This window comes from Hipposideros armiger, unplaced genomic scaffold, assembly GCF_001890085.2.
Source record: "Hipposideros armiger isolate ML-2016 unplaced genomic scaffold, ASM189008v1 scaffold_181, whole genome shotgun sequence".
NCBI lineage: Eukaryota > Metazoa > Chordata > Mammalia > Chiroptera > Hipposideridae > Hipposideros > Hipposideros armiger.
In genome coordinates, this window is record NW_017731531.1 from 1,482,553 (window position 1) to 1,487,745 (window position 5,193).

The window sequence follows — 5,193 nt, forward strand, 5'->3', positions numbered from 1 at the left end:
CATGATGTATTTTTTTCTATGTTTTTTGTTGCAAAAATGCGTCATGACTTTTCCGACAACCCAATATTATGGCCATTTTGTGCTATAAAGGCAACATGGGGAGTAGTGACTCCTATAAATGATGTTGATCAAGATTCTTTTTTTTTTTCAGAATGAATTTTATTTAAATCTTGTTAGCTAACTAGGTTAACTAACCTAGACATTGACTGGCCATATATATATTTTTTTTTATTTTTTTATTTTTTTATTTTTTAATTTTTTTTTTAGCTGAGCCATCCTGCCACCTGTTGGCAGCTCAGCGGCAGCTCAGCTCGGGCCGGGCATCGAACCGCCATTGCTCAGAGCTCACACTCTTGAGCGAGCTCTTAACCAACTGAGCCACTCAACCGGCCCTGACTGGCTATATTTTTTAAAAATGGTGATTGAGTCTAACCAATCCCCAGAGTCTAGGAACATTTCTGATCTAAATCAGGAACCTAAGCTCCATTATTATTTTCAATTGAACACTACTCATAGCCATCCTCACATTTGGGAAAGAATGCGGCCTATGCAACAAAGTTTCTTTGTTTTCATGGAACTAAAAATGTGCTGTATTTAGACCAAACAATAAAAATAAACTACCAAACTACCTTCTAATGCATGGGGGATCTGGAGAGAGGAAACCATAGATATTTAGAGGCATAAAGTGACTCATTGTGCTAGTTAAAACTTTTTTACAAGGCTAGCTCTGTTTGTTTGAGTTGCATCTGTTACCTCTTCGGCCAGAACTAAATTGTGTGCAAGCAAAAGAATTTTGGCTTGAATTGTGGCTCATACAGAATGCATTGTATATAGCTTAGGCATCTAAATAGGTTCCACACTTTAGGTAGAACAAAAATTTCACCCTTTCATATTTATTCTACCTACAAGGTACTCCTGTTAGACACATATTAGATATTTTCTGTGAAGTTAATTCATTTTAACTTGCAGACATCAATTAAACATGTTTTTCAAATATAACATGTAAGCCTTTATTTCCCTTAAAAAATTCTCCCTTTTATTTTCACTTATACTTTTAAACACCAACTTTGTTACTGACGATTAAAAAAAAGATATAATGGATGGAGTTGTTGTATTCTTAGCTGTAGAAAAATGACATAATTGTTTCTTTTGGTATTATCTTTGAAAAAGTTGTTGGAGTAGATGGGGACAACTGCCTTAGTTAAAAATAGTATGATTTGCAGCCACAATATACACTTCTTTAATAAATCATATAAATGCAATTTATTCATCTTTTTTCATTTCATTTTCTGTCTAAATTTTCAGGTCACTTTCATGAATTCAAAGGCAATTTACCAGTGATTTCTGGGTGCTGGGGCTGATTTCTTGTGCGTATTTGTAAGTATTGGTTTATTTATTAGTCTTCTCATTGTGTAATGAAAGTTTGTAAACAAATTTTTAACTCCTTTTGTGTGTGAATTTCTGTTAGTTTCTTTTGTGTTTTTAAAGCATTATTCGTGTGTGTGTGTGTGTGTGTGTGTGTGTGTGTGTGTGTGTGTGTGTTTTCTTAAGCGAAGTATAGAAAAAAACAGCTGGTGAAAGAATACATATATTACTTTATGAAGATGGGCTCAATTGTAGGAATGGCTTACCTTAAAGGGTCTAGTCTATATACACATGAGTAATGTACCCTGGTAAATTCTTACAGTCTTGTGGTTGTCTGGACTTGACAAGTTCTGTGTGCCTATGCCCACAGAAAAGATGAGATGACACAGAATTTAAAGAGCTGTCAGTATAGGAGATTATGTGCTAAGGAACCAAAGACTCACTTAGGGAATATATAATGTATTTCAAATTGGGGGTATTCCTGCCTTCTTCACCATCCACAAAACACTATTATATTTTAAATGTTATTTTGGAGAACAAAGACACTTTTCCTCAGGAAAAAAGGTAAATTTCAAGAAAAAAATGGAATGAACTTTTACGGTCAATTGAAGTTCTTTAAATTTAAATTGATATATATTTGTTAATATAGAAATAGTTCAGAGGATGTGGCAGGTGTTAAAAATGTCTGTACGTATGTAAGAACATATTTAAGTAACTACAGTTTAAAACATATTTATATGTGTACATTGTTGTAAACCAGTGGCATCTAAAGGGCTCTTTTACATTTGATAATGACAAAGACACAGAAACTTTTCTTTTGTTATGTACTCTTATAAAGGAGTTTTGGAGAATATACTGCTAGGAAAGTATTTGGGAAAAAAAGTAGCACTACAGAGTATAAGTTCTTCAGTATTTAAGCAGAGAACAGCAAAAATTTATTGAAACCCAGCTTTACTTCTCTTCTGGGGGTAGCATGATTGGGGAATGACCTTAAAAAAATAGACATGAATGTTGAATATAGTTTAATATAATTTTTAATGCTTTAAGAATGAATATGTTATTTTTATGAAACTATCAATTCACATTTTATTTTGAAGACTTAATTCTTATGTAAAACACAAATTATTAAACTACATGGTTCATTTGGATTAAATATAAGCTTTTAATTTGTGCAAGATATCACAGTGAGGATTAGGAGGCAAAGAAGATGGAGAAAGAAATGCAAAGTATCTTTGAAGGGCTCTCGAGAAAAAGGATGATTCCAAGGAGCCGAGCTTATCCTATTAGAAACCCGAGAGAAGGGAAATAATTTTGAGTTGTCCAAATCTTATCTTAGTTGCTTCATCTATTCTTTTACCTCCGTTCTCTCTTCTTTCATATCATTCAATCATTCCTTTTAGTAAGTTTAGGATGATTAGATTTTTAAAATGACCAAAGGTAATTACTGGTATTTCCTTCTTTAAAATATGGTTTACATTTCTCATCACCCAAAGACCGGTTCCTGAATGTTTCACTGTTCCTCCACTCCCCAGTCATTCATAGACTAGCTTTGAAAGGGGGTGATCCAACTAGCTGAGATTTTTCTTGGGACCTAACAAAACAAGATGCTAAAAATAGAAGAAGGGGCACTGTAAGTATAGTTTTCATGTGGTTATTTCTGGAGTTTAACTTCAGATTTTGTCAGATCACTTAGGCAAAAGCCATGCTAACCTTACAGGCCTAAAGCAATTGTTTTCCAGTCTTGAGAATTTCCATACGCTAGTTTAGGGCCTAGACTCTTTGTTCCTGGGGTCAGTGGTCTCCAGTTTTGTTGGGGCCATCTCCTGACCGTGGAACCTTCTTATTAAAGAAGTGTAGCTGGATACTATGTCTGAGATAAGTCAGATAAACTTAACATGGCATCCGGAAGGCACGAGTTCCCATTCCTTTCAATTATTGTGGAAACTGTCCACCACTTAACAATGAACGATGAAGCAGCTAAAACAATAGAAATATTTCTCTAGTCTGGCTTAAGAACAAGCAAATGGGATCGGTGGCAATGGCTTCTTTTAGGAACTTTAATTTCCATGTCCTGGGACTGCTTATTTGCTACATGATCTAAGGCAGAAAGTTATACCTCATGGCCATGGGAAGCTTTCTTAGTAAAGGTGTTCAGAAGCCGGTCTGTGAGATAAGGAAGGTGGGATATTGGTTTGCACATCCATAATGAATGGGCCACACCAAGGGTGTGTGAGAACCGATTGGAATCTTACCTACTTACATCTTCTACCTAGGTCAGAAGAGGAAAACACTATGAAGGAAAATGGTTATCTTTTCAGAAGCTGAAAACATATTATTATAGGTTTTTTTTCCCCCTCTTTAAAATATAAAACTACCCCTTTCTTTTCCCAAAGTAGGCATTGTGTCACAGACCTTGTTTTCCATGTTAATACTCCACATTTAATTTTTTATCTCTAATTAAAAAATAATTATGGCTTTCTGTCCATTTAATTTTACCAGGGCAATAAATGCTGGTTAAAAACAATACAAAACAAAACAGAAATAGATCATTTAGATACCTGCCTTTTCAGGTTACCCAAGTCTTTTTAGTAATTTGATAATGAATTCCCTTTATAAAATTCTGTCTGTTCATGGTCTGTAATAGCAGCAGCCTTTTCCCTGAAAAGGAACAAAAATATTTTACTGTCTGGTACAAAAAATGATTATTGCTTAGCCCATGATTGAGGCAAAAATAATAACAGTATCTTAATTTGGTATAACACTTGCTTTTGCAGACATTAAGTTGGCTTAATTTTGTAAAAACTCTGTGAGGTAAGTAGAAATTATTCACATTTTTGCAGAGTAGCAGGACTCAAACTTAGGGATTTATGGTACAATTTCAGCGCTCTTTCCACAGTACCAAGCTGTCCTCTCCCAGGGAGTATTTTAGCTCTCTTTCTTTTGTTGTTTTTGATCACTATTTCAGGCTCTACTTGATTGCTGTCTAAATATTTTCGAAAAGTTGGGGTAGAGTAAGTCAGGGAGGAGATTGTAGAGAGCCTTCTACCATTTCATTTCTTCATGTCCCTGCATCATTTTCTCTTCCTGACTTTTGCCTCTCACCCTATTCCAAAACTGTCACATGCCATGCTTCAGCTGAAATGTTTTGAATTGCATAGATTTTAATGAAACAGACAAAAAGAAGCACAAATTCATCTCTTTGTGGTATTTTTAAATGGAAAGAAATGTTTCAAACTGAGTATAGCCCAGTCCAAAGCTCCCTCGGTGAAAACATCTGTGATTTTCAGGACAAGCAGGTCTGAGTGCATTATCTTTAAAAAATATTATTCCAGGCTAATCTTGACATAGAGCAGGTAAATAAAAAAGATGAGCTGTGAAAATCCACAAATAGGGCTTGAATGCCATTTTCCATGACAACGGGAGCTGCCCCATGAAAGCATTAATGCTGGGAATGTAAGGAATTTAAAATTGTGCCTCCTCAGTTTTACTGTTGTGTGCTCATGTTAATTAGAGATATACTGACATTTGAAGTATCTACATTAATACACACAGCTACTATACATTTGTGAGCCATGGCCAGAAATCTACTTTAATTGAAAGCAGTTTGCTAACCTGAATGTGTATATCCATTACATTTTAAGCTTTTGAAGTTTTATATACTAATGCCCTTAGATACTTACTCTTTCTGCTCTCTTCACTTTCTAATTTATACCTGAAAGGATAGTCTGACCCATTTTTAATCTGCTGGTGGTGTTTTGGAGCCATATTGATGGAATTTTGAGAAAAAAAATATTTTTAATAGTGACCTTTATTTGCTGTAGTTTCAAT

At 34.7% G+C, this 5,193-nt stretch overlaps 1 protein-coding gene across 4 annotated transcripts in view; it reads left to right on the forward strand.

The window, feature by feature from the left end:
• SOX6 (SRY-box transcription factor 6) overlaps positions 1-5,193 on the forward strand; it is a 625,392-nt gene that overhangs the window by 103,980 nt on the left and 516,219 nt on the right. For all 4 annotated transcript variants that reach the window (XM_019652558.1, XM_019652560.1, XM_019652559.1 and 1 more), the window contains exon 2: positions 1,306-1,377. The gene's annotated coding sequence lies outside the window, so the exon portion shown is untranslated. The remainder of the gene's footprint in view (positions 1-1,305; positions 1,378-5,193) is intronic.